General features: G+C 35.7%; 1 protein-coding gene and 1 long non-coding RNA gene across 5 annotated transcripts in view; both read right to left on the minus strand.

Annotated features, from left to right (window-relative positions):
* Positions 1-16022, minus strand: part of LOC115219795 (protein prune homolog 2) — a 204046-nt gene that overhangs the window by 100870 nt on the left and 87154 nt on the right. The window lies entirely within an intron of this gene.
* Positions 4111-15038, minus strand: LOC118766371. Its single transcript, XR_005002306.1, has 2 exons — positions 14412-15038; positions 4111-4320 (listed from the first exon to the last, which is right to left on the minus strand). It is a non-coding gene; the product is annotated as an uncharacterized LOC118766371 (long non-coding RNA).

The following is a 16022-nucleotide window of genomic DNA, read 5'->3' on the forward strand; positions in this document are numbered from 1 at the left end:
TCAAGACTGCTCTGATGATACAGACACCAAAAACCTTTCATGAGGGCTCAAAATATCTTGTGGCATGAGAACAAGACCAAAGAAAAGATTTATTAACATATTCTACCCATCCCTATTGTTATTGCTTACAGTAGGTTAGGCTTTACTGGCCACAACTATTGTGCTGAACATAAGATGTTATATTTTAGAGACTTAGCACTCAACTAAACGGTTGTTACTGGCAGAGAGAGACCCAATATGAAAGTGAAGATGAAGCAAAACAAAGAGGGGACTGAGATACTTGAAGCAGTAATGTGAAATGTAAGAAGAATAAACGTTGAAGAGATGCAGAGATTCATTGGTGATCAGAGAAGTTTAATGACAACTGAAGCAAAAGAAGCAATACACAGAAGGAATAGGTGGAGTTATTATTTACATGTATGAAATAAACAATTTGTTTACGGGTTTGGAATCATTTCAAACTTGAACGCATCTGACAACATAATAAATAGTGAACAAGATAAAGTAACAGAATTACTAACTAAAACTAACCAGCATAAAAAAAAAAAACAGCATGAAGAGAAGAACAAACTTATGTATAAACTTTTGATGGTCCAACTGTTGGCTATTTTTATTGGGCCTTTTTCTGCCTTCTACTTAGACTATTCTTTTTATTGGTTTCAGTCACTGGACTGTAGCCATACTGGAGCATCACCTTCAAGGTTTTTCATCGACTGTATCAACTCTGATACTTATTTCAGTCTCAACTTAATTTTTATTTGAAATTCACAGAGGAATACAACATAACCCCCACCACACAAACACACACAGATAGGGTTAGCTTTTGTACAGTTTCTTTCTACCAAATTCTGCTCATAGAATATTGGCCAACTTGAAGCTAGAATGGAAATTACTTGCTCAAGGTTGTTATTCAATCCCACAAGCATGGCTGCAAAGAAAATATCTTTGTGACACAGTTTTGTTTTGAGCCTGCGATTATCTAAAAGAAAACAGAAATTTCCTTTCAGAAATTTACACTTTGTCAATACATTTTAAACTTATCAATTAAAATAAACAGACATTTGAAAGTTGATAAATACCTTTTGAAATAAAAAGTATCCTCTATAGATGATTAAATCGTGCTGCAAACTAAATCAACAAGCTGTCATATTGAATGTTTCAGTAAAATATACCTCGGCTCCTATAGATTTATGTGTGAGCACAAAGACACAATCAATCTTTGTGCAATAAAACGTGTCATTTACTTATTGATCTCTCCCATGGTATAAGTAGACACAGCATACATAAATTATGAAACAGAGTGACAGTTACATTTGCAGATTATATAAAAGATTTCAAGTTAACAATTGTTATAAGAAGCTTTGGAAGCTCAAGGACAGGTATTGTATAAACAATTGGCTAGTTAAGATATATGAAAAGTCTTCATGGTGACAGAAAAATAAGGGACGGGGCAGGGCAAACAGCAGGACCTGTTTCAGTGTGAAACAAAATCAATATATTTTCATAAATAGAATGCATCACCAGACCAGAAAGTGCATATACAGGCAAAACAAAAGGTCAAATAAAGATCAAGCAACTTGGAGGGGGTGGGTGGGGTGGGGTGGGGGTGGAAGAAGCTCAAAAATAAAATCCTTATTGAATCGATTCCTAAATTGTTAATTAGCTTAGAATTAATTGTATCAAAACTTGCTTTTTTTTTTATTTTTATGCAGAATCTTAAATGAGACAAATCTAGTGATGAGGAAGACTAACAGTGGTGAAGATGGGGGTTAATAAAGGAAATAGACATGGAAGAAGGGCTAGACAAGTATTTATAGAGAAGGAAGCCAACCTGGACAGTAGAGACGTAACTAGAGGCCCGTCGACAGAATTCAATAAGAATTAAACAGAAACATTCAATGTTTGCTGAAGAAGAATGGGTTAGAAAAGAATATAATCTAACATATGCTTTTATCTAGCAGTAATGTTTGGAAACAAACTAATTAGCCAACTTTATTCAAATTAGAAATGTATTTCTAATTTGCAGCGTGGAAGGTGTTTATAAGCCATTCAAGAAACACACAAAAACCGTTAGATTCACTTCAACATTTAAATTTAGTTTGTCAAAATATTTTCGTTGCTTTGAGACTGCGACCTGTTCACTGACAAAACTTTGTGCAGCATCAGTGAACAGGTCGCGGTCTCAAAGCAACGAAAATATTTTGGAAAATTAAATTTAAATGTTGAAGTGAATTTAACGGTTTTTGTGTTTCTTAAATGGCTTATAAACACCTTCCACGCTGCAATTGTTTTTGTTCCAGCACACGATCTCAGATCAAGTCACTCGCTATGCAAGTACATCTCCGTATTGCTAATTTATTTTCTTCATAAAAAAAAAAGCTGTTGATAAATTGGTCAGCTATTTAGAACGATTTCTTACAATCATTTTCTCAGTATTTTTAATGTTTTAACTTACAATCAACTTGTTAACTGAAACTACTTGAAAACTATATATAGATGTAGAAGTGGCTGTGTGGTAAGTAGCTTGCTTACCAACCACATGGTTCAGGGTTCAGTCCCACTACATGGCACCTTCGGCAAGTGTCTTCTACTATAGCTTCGGGCCGACCAAAGTCTTGTGAGTGGATTTGGTAGACAGAAACTGAAAGAAGCCCATCGTATATATATATATGTATATATATGTATGTGTGTGTATATGTTTGTTCCCCCAACATCGCTTGACAACCGATGCTGGTGTGTTTACATCCCCATAACTTAGCAGTTCAGCAAAAGAGACTGATAGAATAAGTACTAGGCTTACAAAGAATAAGTCCTGGGGTCAATAATTTGTTCAACTAAAGGCAGTGCTCCAGCATGGCTGCAGTCAAATGACTGAAACAAGTAAAAGAGTATGTGTGTGTGTGTGTGTGTGTGTATGAAAGGGAGAGAGAGGGAACACAGAAAATGTAGTCGATGTTAATGCTTTATGTAATGATCCCATGTCCCATGAGATTAGTAGACATCAATCGATGGCAGATCTTTTGTGCTCTTTATGTTTAAGACTCAACCTGATGAAATGCACAAGGGCACTTAATGCATCTATATTTATTATTAACATGCATGTTCATGAAATCTATTTCACATGTCGTACTGAAACAATTGTAATTACAGAATTAAAAATAACACCAGAAATTCCAGTCATATATATATATATATATATATATATATATATATATATGAACACTTATGAATTGGACTGATTGAATTCTGCATAATTACTGACAACTCTCTCGCAAACATTACCAAAGGTCTGTGATGGGAATTAACCATTCATAAGATTTTGCACTCTAATAAATCGAAAGCCAATGAAGAAAGACACCGAAATTTGCCCTAAAATTCTAAAGAAGGAATTAAATGTATACAAATAACAAATGAGAACGCTTTAAACAATATTATGGTAAAGCAAAAAAAAGAAAAAAAAATCTTGCTGAAGAGCCGATAGATACAAATTCAATTATCATCATGGCTGTTTTTAATTACTGTCTAGGTTGACTAGAAAGAATCTCTCCAGGATTGTCCATGTTTTATCTAATCATTGCCTACATCTTCCACCTATTTAACAAAGAGAGAGAGAGAGAGAGAGAGAGAGAGAGAGAGAGAGAGAGAGAGAGAGAGAGAGAGAGGGTGGCCTCTTTCATTCAATACAAAAAATATACCCCTTTAGCTTTGCACATCTGTAACAGTTTAAATAAATTCCCAGTCGACATTTATTAATGCTTTATTCCCTACCCAGCCCACCCCTATTGAACTTGGCCTTTCTTCTAAACTAACTCAATAACATCCATTCCACTATAATTCTCTTGTACTTTCACTTTCAATCTGCTAAATAAGGAACTGATAGACAACATTCCACATCTACTGTTCTTATAAAAAAAACAAAAAACAAACAAAAGTCTTTATTCTCATCATATCTTCCTTTGCCATCTTAGCCCAGACACTGCAAGTAGTTCCAGTCATAAATATGTCACCAGAATGGAACTTCTGTATCCCTTCCAGTTGACCTATACAACTAGTCCATGACTGAGTGAATTTGTTGAATAATACAAAAAAAAAAAAAAAGAGAATACAAAATAAATACAAAAAAACCAATTTTATTTCTAATTCTGTGACCCTAGAATAATATATCACTAGAATATATCTGATATTTTGTCTATTGTAAGAAACTATTTGATTTCTAAAGCAGACTTCTTCCAACTGGAATAGGGTAGTCTGAAGCCCAATGCGTACCAGGACGAAATCTTAAGTCATTTAGGACTTTGGCTCTTGCTCACTTTGGCTCATCTAAAAAAAAGAAACAAAAGGTCAAAAATAAAAAGTAAAATTGATCAGACAGCACACCTTTTGATAAACAGCTTTGTATGTGGGTGTATGGATGTGTGTGTGTGTGTGTGTATGTCTACATACATACATATAGATATGTACATACATTTGTATATTCATGTGTGTGTATATATATATATATATATATATATATATATATGTATTATCATCATCATCATTTAACATCTGGCTTTCCATGCTGGCATGGGTTGGACAGTTCAATAGGACCTGAGAAGATGGAGGGCTGTGTCATGGTACAATGCGGCAGGATTTCTATGGTCGGATGCCCTTCCTAATGCCAGCCATATTACACACTGTACTATGTTTTATGTCACTGGCTTTATGAGGTTGCCTTACAACTTGCAAAATTAAGGGCCAAAAGTGACCCTATAACTGAAGGAGAATAGGAGAGCCGATATGATGGCAGAAGGGAAAGTATGATGAAAGGAACAGATTTATAACTGTGAAGAGGTGGTCATGGATAGAATGACAGACTAGACACTCCTGGAGAAGAGAGTATGGAAAGGGAAGAGATTAGTGTCAGGAGTTAGTGAGAAAGAGAGTGACAAGATGGGTGAGAGTGTTGAGGTGGGCTGCTTGAGTGGGGGTCGAGGGCTCTCCCACATTATAAGTGCAAGAGTGGGAAGATGTGAGAGGAAGGGAACACAGGAGAAATAAATGAAGGAGGTGGGGGATCCAGAGAGAGTCAATGAGAGGTTTGTTTGTTTGTTTGTTGTGGGAGAATTCCGAAACGTGGTCTTTTGCTATTTGTAAGACCCGCAGAAGAGAAAGCAGGTCAACCCCCGACACAGAGAGCATCACTGGATGGATGAATGTGCATCTAGGCTCAGCGGTTGCGTAGGAAGTCGGGGACAAGAAACAGGAAGAAAGAGTGAGAGAAAGTTGGGGCGAAAGAGTACAACAGGGGCTGCCACCACCCCAGCCGGAGCCTCGTGGAGCTTTAGGTGTTTTCGCTCAATAAACACACACAACACCCGGTCCGGGAATTGAAACCGCGATCCTCCGACCGCAAGTCCGCTGCCCTAACCATTGGGCCATTGCACCTCCACTTCAATGAAAGGTGTTGGGGAGGCCAGAGAAGAGAGAGAGAGAGAGAAATGGCTGACAGCGAGGGAGCATTACAAATGATGGGTTGAGAAATATTATAGACAGAGTGATGAGAATGAACTAATAATGTCATTGGTACACAGAACCTAGTGGTGAAGGATAGGAAAAGAGTGGAGTGTGGAGATGCAGAGCAGCCATTCATAGTCTGTGAGCTTTGTAAGTGTTAGGATGATAAGAGATGGAGGGGATGCAGGTAACAGAGAGATGAACCGAATCAGGAGATGAGCGAAAGAGAGCAAAAGGTGTCCAACAGGTAGATAAAAGAAGGGTCGGGGGGGGGGAAGGAAGGATGGCATCAAATAAAGGTTTGACAGGTACACACACACACATGGCAAAAAGGGATGTTGACTGATGACAATGACACATATATACACATGCATGCACACACACACACACACACACATCCATAGAGGTAGGAAACAAAATAATGGAAACACCAATTTTTGTTAAAGTACTAGTTTCTATATAGTTTCTTGTGCTTTATGTATACCTTTCACTTCTTGATATAGCTAGACTTTTTTTTTTGTCAGTAATTTATATTTGAATAAGTTAAAATGGATGACTAATCTTATTCCCAAAGGCAACAAATTGTTGTAAAGCATCAGTCATCATTAAAACTTCTGAATTGCCCAATGTTTTGAGAGGTACAGTCTCCAAAGTAAAACCAGCTCTGGCAAGCATTATTCTGAATGGGGGGGGGAAGAGAGAGAGAGAGAGAGATTGCAATCCATTGAATTATGGCAGGAAAAGAGAGGGAGCAGCAGAGCTAATCCACCATCTTGCCAAGCCTGTATGTCATCAGCTCTCCATGAAGCTGGACACTGTAATGGGAGGACTGTGATTGCTAAACCCCTCCAGTTACCCATCAACATTGAGAAGCAGAAAAAAATTATGTCTAGACCAATGCTCCACAACCAGTATGCCATGGCACACTGCAGTGGAACCTGGATATAATTTTTTGCCCCTATATTTTTAGTTCTGCTGTGCCACTGAATTTTGAAAAGAATATGTGTACTGCAAGTGAAAAAAGGTTTTGGAGCACTCGTCTAGACTATCAGAAGTGGTCAATGACTCAATGCAACAATGTCATCTTCTTTGAAAAAATCCTCATTCACCCCTTTTCCCAAACCTCAGGGTGAGTTTATGTCAAAAGACAGCCCCCAAAAGATTTCAACCCTGATTGTTTGGTGCCTACTGTAAAGCATGGAGACAACTTTGTAATGATTTGGGCAGCCATATCATGGAATCTCTGGGGCCTTTAGTAGTTCTGCAGAGAAGAGTTAATGCCAAGGATTATCTGAGTGTTTTGATTGACCTTTCAGGACAATAATCTACAGATTCACACAGCAAATCATCATCATCATCATCGTTTAACACCCATTTTCCGTGCTAGCATGGGTTGGATGGTTCGACCGGGGTCTGGGAAGCCAGGAGGCTGCACCAGGCTCCAGTCTGATCTGGCAGTGTTTCTACAGCTGGATGCCCTTCCTAACGCCAACCACTCCGTGAGTACAGTGGGTGCTTTTTACATGCCACTGGCACAGGTGCCAGGGGAGGCTGGCAACGGCCACGATCAGTTGGTGCTTTTTACCTGCCACCAGCACGGAAGCCAGTCAAGGTGGTGCTAGCATCGACCACGTACGGATGGTGCTTTTTACGTGCCACCGGCACAGGTACTAGGGGAGGCTGGCAACAGCCAAATGTTATTCAAAATTGGTACAAAGACCAAAAGAAAAGCAGCCCATTTGGATTGGTCCTCAACAATCACCAGAGTATTTCAAAGCAGCAAGTGAGAACGTGCTTCCCTCTGCCATCGTTGCCGAAAGAACCAAAACAGACTTTACTTGAAGAATGGCTCAAAATTCCTCAAACAACTGTTCAGAACTTGTACAAGTCAATTCCTTCAAGTATTAAAGCTGTGATTGATGTCAAAGGTGAATCAACACCTGTATTAAATAATAAAACTTCCATTAAAGTATTTCCATTGTTTTGTCCATCTCTTTATGTGTGTGCATGTGTGTGTGTGCATGTGTGTGTGTGCGTGTGTGTGTGTGCATGTGTGTGTGTGTGTGTGTGTGTGTGTGTGGTATCGCTCACATGGGTAAACATAGCACTGCTCAGTTCACACTTGTTTGAAGTTTGTTATTGTATGTATGAATATATATATATATATATATATATATATATATATATATATATATATATAAAAATTTATAACAAGAGCAAGTGAGTAAGTACACAGGCTTAACCTATGAATACATAGTATCCGTGAGTAGATAGGTAACTATGAAATAGAATCCATGGCAGCGTTTCATGTAAGTACCCAAGTGGATATTAGCACTCATCAATAGCTGTGAAGTAGAGGTAGAAATAAAAAGAGCAAAGTGGTGACCAAATGCCAAGCCACTATTTCCAGTTCTATTCCTGTCTCTACTTCAGAGCCATTGATGAAGGCTAGTATCCACTTGGAGACTTGCATCAAAGAATAGTGTTGATTCTATTATATTATCAGTAGCTGTGAGTGTACATACATACATACATACACTCATCCACCTACACACACACAGGTGGGTGTATTCAGTTCACTATATTTACAAATAGCTTTTCTGTAATAAAACAGTTGTAAACATCTACATCTATATATCATAGGGAAAAGAAAAATGTTTTACTCTAGGATTGCTTTTCAATATACTAATAATATAGTTGGAATAATGTGTGTGTGTGTGTGTATATGTGTGTGTGTGCGTGCATGTGTGTGTGTGTACATACATACATACGTGCATACGTACATATGTGTACACACACACATTTTAGATATTTGCATTTGAAAAAATATTTTGCTAATGCAAAGAGGACATTAAACTATAATTAACAATTTCAATTATTTTTCCGGAACAATGCTTTTTCTCTGGTCAACTGTTAAGGAGCAATGGTTATGTTGAATAGCTCAAGCAACAAAGCAGCAACAACAGCGAAGGCGCAATGGCCCAATGGTTAGGGCAGCAGACTCGCGGTCAGAGGATCGCGATTTCGATTCCCAGACCGGGCGTTGTGTGTGTTTATTGAGTGAAAATACCTAAAGCTCTACGAGGCTCTGACAGGGGGCGGTGGCGACCCCTGTTGCACTCTTTTGCCCCAACTTTCTCTCACTCTTTCTTCCTGTTTCTTGTCCCTGACTTCCTACGCAACCGCTGAGCCTGGATGCGCATTCATCCATCCATCAATGCTCTCGGTGTCGGGGGTTGACCTGCTTTCTCTTCTGCGGGTCTTGCGAGTAGCAAAGGACCACGTTTCGGACTTCTCCCACTACAGAGACACAATCTTGCGAGCTCTGGGACGAAGACGCTTCACTCAACAGCAGCAACAACAGTTAGGTGCATTGTTCAAAAGGGACAACATTATGGTCCTAATATGATTCCAGTACCTTAAATCCAAAGATTGGCTCTCCCAAGCTACAGCACTTAAATACTTAAGATTAAATGCAGGAGAATGTATACCCAGCATAGTGACTTATACAGGAATTTTCATGTTAATACTTCTGATGAGTCGTATGTATGTAGGCTTCTTTATAAAATTTATCACAGATCAAATTATTTTAGAGACTAGCTTGTAGCCTGGGAGATTAATGTGTTTAGGATTAAATGTCTCATCCATGAACACTGTACAATGCTTGGAAAGGTCTTTTATTTACTTAGACATTTTTTTTTGCTTGTTTGTTTCCAATAAACTCTATTTCACAGATTAAATTAAATATTTTAGAAAACATAAATATAATTACTTATAAAATGCTAAAAGTTAAAAAGTAGTTATATTGATTTCATCAATTAATAAAAATGAAAAGTTTTTTTAATTTTAATAACTACGAAAAAATATTTAATTTATGATTATACAAAATTTTCATGACAATAAATCTTTAAATTACCAAATTTTATAAATGATTAAATACACACACACACACACACACACATTAGAATCAAAGGTGTAAATTATTTTCAAGTCCAAACAGAATCAAACTGGTCATAGCAGTTAGTATCTCCATGCGCAACAAAGTTTAAATCTAAACAAAAAGCAGACTAACTTTCTAAAATACAGAAATATAATATTAATTTTATGCAATTAGTAACAGAACAAATTATAAACTTAAGCCAGTCCAGTGACCTGTTACTCTGATGTTCCATGGCATGCAGCCACTTCTGTACAAACTTCAACTAAAAACAAACTCCATTTAGCTACAAATGTAATTGTTTTTTTTTTTTAACTTAGAAGTAAAATGAAAGCAGCCAATTTTTACCTCCTTTCACTCCAAGAAAACCTCCAGATATATTCCCTATAAGGGTAACTACTCATATAGTAAAATGTGACCCCTAACTGGAAGCTATCCAACAAAATATTTCAAAAAGTTAAAACACTTAAAAATGGTTAGAGGAGAAAATTTCATAGATTTTCAAGATGGAAGTCTGCATTGTAACTTATCAAAAGGTCATACTGGTTTCTAAATACCAGATTCAATAAGTGTAACGCAAAAATTGTATTCCAGATGAGCAACAACGGCAAATAAGTCTACTTTAATTCCTAATTAGAAATATTAATTTCACCAATGTCCTTAAGAAAGGTATAACTATCCTACCATAACATTTCTTTCCCTACAATTATAATCCAATGTTTACCAAGGTCCCCTTTCATTATAATACTAAAGGTCATTACATAATTATATTTCTTATAACTATATTCATGTAACAGAGCAATTTCCATTCTTTTGAATTCTCTTTATGTGTATCCTTTATTTCATTTATTCCTCTGCAGATGATCCATAATTGCTAGTAAAGAAGCAATTTCACATTTCAAATCTAATACTAACAACTATTAAGAAAAATTAGACCACTTAAAGTAAATAAGACCTTTTGTAATCCAGAACCATAATCATTTTCATTTTAGCCAACACAAAAATAGTCAACAATTTGGTACACAGCCAGTAATAATCCGTAATAAAAACTTTTTGCCTAACTTTAATGGTGAGGATTTTTTTTTCCAGTTTCCACATAATACCTTTTTAATTTGACCTCTAAACCCAGCTTCTGAAAGACATTCATTGAATAAAAACTATTTGTGATTTGAACATCACTTTAGACCAAAAAGCTTTTATTAATAGTAGTTGTTTCTAGTGAAACTTACAGACAGGTAAAATTTATAAGAAATCTTAACCCATCATACAGAACAAATCTGATGAAAGTTAGGAAATGCATAGGGGTACATTGGCATAATGGTAACACACTTGTCATGATAACATGATCTAACTTTTGAAATCTGTTGTTACTGAACTCCAGAAAACCTTACATAAAGGATGGAATCTTATCATCCAACCCCTCTCCTCCTGAATAGATTTACTATATTGTACGATTCCCTGTTACTGTATCAAACATTAGTATCTCAATCACCTCATAGATCTCTTTTGATCATCTTTAAAGATCTAACGATTTTATATTCTATTATCGATTTCAGCCAGAGGTTGTGTCCATGCAGGAGCACTGCCGTTAAAATTTCTTTATGTCTATTTTCAAATACAAACTATGTATAAAGGAGTGTGTGTAGTATAAGCGTATGTATACATGTATGCATGTGAGTGTGTGTGTGTGCGTGTATATACACATACTTGTATATACATATATACACACATATGAAACTACATGTGAATATGTATGTATATATGCAAACATAAGAAATAGGTTCTTTTAGATAAAGAGGCTCAAATATCCATTTAATTAGTGTATTTGGCGATGGTGCAAATGGTGAACTGATTTGCTTTGAAAGCAAAGAAAAACAAAATTACTCTAAGACAATTTAGAACAACAAACAAGATTGCTGTCTTTCCAAGACCAGCCCCCATCACAGAATCCCAGCTTTTCCCGGAAGTCTGATATTTGGTACAGTCATTCAGTACATCTAAGACTCGCCAGTCTATTGATGCTTATGTCTTGGTAAAATGTCCAAGTAGAACCAGAAATCAATGATGGCCATATACCCGAGATAGAAAACAGATGAGTGTTATTTAAAGAGACAATATTTCCAAACGAATTTCAAATTTTATGCATCTTTGAATTAGCAATAATTTCATTCTTGAGTACAAGGGTGTGCTGGAAGGTTCCTGGTATTGAGGGTATTGCAAAAAACCTGATCGGAGACACAACCTTTTGAGTTCTCTTACAGGGCTTACTGAAGGACTGCTGCAATACGTGTGAAATCTGAGAGGGAAATATGTTGAATAAAAGCATAATTAACTGATCCTTCTGCATTTTCTTTTACCCAAAGCTAGGAACTTTTTAGCACCCCCTCGTATGAAGTAACGAGTCTATATATAGATTGGAATATGAGAAGTTTTGACAATCATGTTTTCCTGAAAGCAATAAAAAGATAAATGATACTGGTGCACGTAGCAACAGAACCTAAATATTTTCTAGTCCATTATAATGTTTGTTATGATAATAGTCCTTTCTACTAAAAGCATAAGGCTTGAAATTTCGGGGAAGAGGCTAGTTGAAACAGCACAGCTCCTTCCATGACTTTCGGAAACATTTTTTCAGGCTGAGAGTTGCTGAAGCATGGAACAAACTGCCGGCATCAGTTGTTAGTTGTCGGAGCACTGCATCCTTCAAAACTTCCATGCTTCCTGAGATTCCCCAGCACTACACCTGATTTTCTCCCCTCCATACACATGCCAGCATGTATCTGACTCATACACTGTTCGCTTTCCAGACATTTGTACATTACTACATATGCTTTATACACACTTTTGACAAGTTGTGGTGCACCTGAGCACTGTATACAATAATTTCATCATTATTATTATTATTACTATATCAACTCCAATGCTTGATTGCTGCTTAATTTATAGACCCTGAAATGACGGAAGGCAATGTCAACCTCAGCAGAATTTGAACTCAGAATGTAATGATGGACAAAATGTCCAGCAGGGCTAACAATTCTGTCCACTTGCCGCTTTAATAATGATAATAGTACAAGTAATGAAGCAATCGTTATTTTGACACACGGACACAATATTCGGGGGAGGGGGAGAGCAGTCAATAAGTACAACACAACTTCTTGACTGGGGTTTGTATTCTTATTTTTTGAATGGCCATTTTGGAAAAGATGAACTTCAAAGTTTTCCTTGGTAGGATCAGAGCAAAACACAACCAGTGAAACTAATACCAGAAGGCATCAACTCCAATGATCTTTGGAGGATGAGGAAGACGTAGAAAGAAAGGAAGAAGAAAAAAAAAGAAAAGACACGGAATGATAGAAATTTATGATAAAAGAAGAAAATGCAGGTCATGAATTATTGATTCCAAGTGTATTTTTCGAATTTGGCTGAAAGTGAGCAAAATGTTGCTGCTGAAATCATTGATGTTTATTGTCTCATCTGAGATATTTTTGTGTAAAGTAAAAGTTTAAGAAGCAACAGAGAGCAAACAAGATTGATGTAGGGGGCTGCTACACTCTATTACAACCAAGTTGTGAAAATTGAATTTAAACTGAAGACTGAGGTGAGAAAGAAAGTTATTGTCGAATGAGGGAAGAATTAGGAATAACATTAAATCAGTTAAGAGATGAAGATGCAATGAAACAGGGGTCAAAGTATGAAAGATGGAAAAGATATGAAATCAGTGCCCAAAAATATTTAATATAAGTACCAAAATAATAATAACAATAATCATCTTTTCTACTAAAGACACAAGGCCTGAAATTTTGAAGGAGAGGACTTGTTGATTACATTGACCCCAGTATTCAACTGGTACTTATTTTATAGAGCCTGAAAGGATAAGACACAAAATCAACCTGACAGAATTTGAACTCAAAACATAAAGATAGCGAAAATGCTGCTAAGCATTTTGTCTGTTGCCCCAACGATTCTGCCAGCTTGCTGCCTTAATACTAATTAATACTAATGATAATTAGTTCCTGATTTAGGCACAAGGCTATCAACCCCAATTCTTGACTGGTGTTTTATTTTAAGGAACCCAAGATGAAACGCTGACTTAAATGGATTTGAACTCAGATGATAAAGGAATGTAACTAAACACCACAAAGTAGTTTATTGCTTTACCAATTCTTTCAAGCTTTGGTAATAATTATAACTTTTCAGAGTATCACAAGGCCACAAAACTGTAGAAAAGGGTACAGTTAACAAATTGATTTGTGTAACTTGTACTTAACAGCAGAATAATGAAAATGTAGAGTAAAATCAAGCTGGGTTTGAACCTCCAATTCCTGTCAATTCATTATTGATAATGATGATTTCATAAATTGACATAATTACAGACTAGCAAGGAAGGAGCAGAGCTGAATGAATTAAACCCAGCACCTGTCCAACACATAACATCAACCCCAAAGCCAACGCCGGTAAAATTTAAAATTTCTCATACAGAAAATTTTACAAGAAATATATTCATGAAATTAATCATAAAAGATATTTATAGATTTTCATATGGAAACTAATGCAGTCTTATGAAAAAAAAAAAAAATATATATATATATATACAAAAAATAATCAACATAAAATAAAAAAAGTATATGCATATAAACAATAGTTTGACACACAAAATCAAAAATCAATTTAAATATAAACTATTTTATGGTTAAACTTTTAGCAATATAATTTCTTATACATTCATCTATTTTTATATATAGCTACAGAGATAAGTTTGCATTTGAGGCTTACTTATGATATAATAATACAAAATTAGCAAAATAACTAATTTTACTGAACCTATTTAGCATGTGGAAATAAATAAAACGAGTATCGTAAAAATTATTTACAATTATAATATCGGTCAGGTGACCTTCTTAGAAAATTTCTGCTAAACTTTTGACAATGCCATCTGATGCTATTTATTGCAACAAAGACAAAATTACTCAGGTTAACATACCAGATAGAATTCTTTCAAGGCCATTTTTGTTCTATAAATCAATAATATTTCACTGCAATAACAAGACCAATATTTCTATAAATCTCCTGAAACACTTTGAATTCCTTTCAAATTTGTTGAATTCATTTCATATCTAATTTGCAACGAATTCATTTGTGCAATTTGCTCTTCATGTGTGTTTTAAAAGGTTTAGTGGTGCAGTTCATAGCCTAAGCAGCAATGTTATGAACAATACACAATGATGATGAAGACTATATCAGGCAGGTTGCCAAAAAATAGTTGCTATTCTTATCCAAACACTAATTCCTGTTTACAATTTCAGTAGACCAACTTGACTGCTGTATATACTTTACACTTTCTAGCTTCTCTTCCATTTTTATACTCTAAATCATAGCAGTTACTGCCAAAATACTTGATAAATTTTCATACATTTAAAGCTATTTCTTTTCATTCTTAAAACGATGGACTAAGAATGCAGATCTATTTTCTTCCTTGATTGTATTGACTGCTGGTCTTCATAAATTTAATTGTTCTTATAATTTATGGATCCTAAAAGGATGAAAGCTTACATTCACTATGATAATATCTAGCAGCCTAATGAGAAGAAAGCTACCAAACGGTAAACAGCAAATGTTGGTTAATAAAACTTCTCAGCTTACACAACAGTAAAAGTAGTTTCGACAAGCAGAGATGCAACCTAAAGGTTTTCTTTTACAGTCAGAGAAAAGACCTGACACATCTCAGGCTTTTCATTTCCTTTTTTATTAGACTTATACCAAGAAAATGTTTTTAAAAAATTCTATTTGATGGAATTTTCAGACTATTGGCTTTCCATATGTAATAGATAAAAGTCACATTTAGTTGCCTGTAGCTTTTATAATTCTCAGCTGGGTTATTTGCAATTGATGTGTGTGTGTGTGTGTGTGTGTGTATAGACACCAATTTAGAAAAGTTATTCCCACTAAGCTAGTTCTTACTTTGATTTTACCATTCATAAAAAAAAAAGGTTTGTTGCCACGGTTCTCCCTTTTCACCTGGTCTTTCAGATGCAAAGATAGCTTGCAAACTCTTAATTAAAATACAGCATATAGAAATATCAGTTATAAATTTTTGACGAGTAGAGTAATGGCAATGTGTTCTGAAATGGATTTTAAATTTGATTAGGCTCCCTGGAGTCTGCCCGCAAAAATAAATGTAGTGTGATTAAATGGAAGGCAGGAGAGGTGATAAAAGTAGCAAGAAACAAGTGAAATAGTGGGGGTTACATAGGACAGACCACAGAAAAAAAAGGTTTGAAAGTTGCGATAGATCATAAGAAGCTGACAATTTTTCATTTTATTAGATTGAAGCTGTTTGTGTTCTTTAACCAGGGTGTTTTTAAAAAAACCTTTGTTTGGTAAATCAATCTTTGTATTTGTATCAACTTTCCAATCAATCAGTGTCATCTGATTTATAAAAGAGATTTTCAAAAAAGTCATTTTTATCTCATTCCACACCAATACATTTTGACTAGTGTCTTCAACTTGGTTAAAACATTCTGGTGGCTGTTGTCCTCTCCAATCTTCTTCAGGTACCAGTTGTATTCAGTACTGTTCTCAGAATTTTGAACTA

The sequence above is a fragment of the Octopus sinensis genome, linkage group LG15 (genome assembly GCF_006345805.1).
Source record: "Octopus sinensis linkage group LG15, ASM634580v1, whole genome shotgun sequence".
NCBI lineage: Eukaryota > Metazoa > Mollusca > Cephalopoda > Octopoda > Octopodidae > Octopus > Octopus sinensis.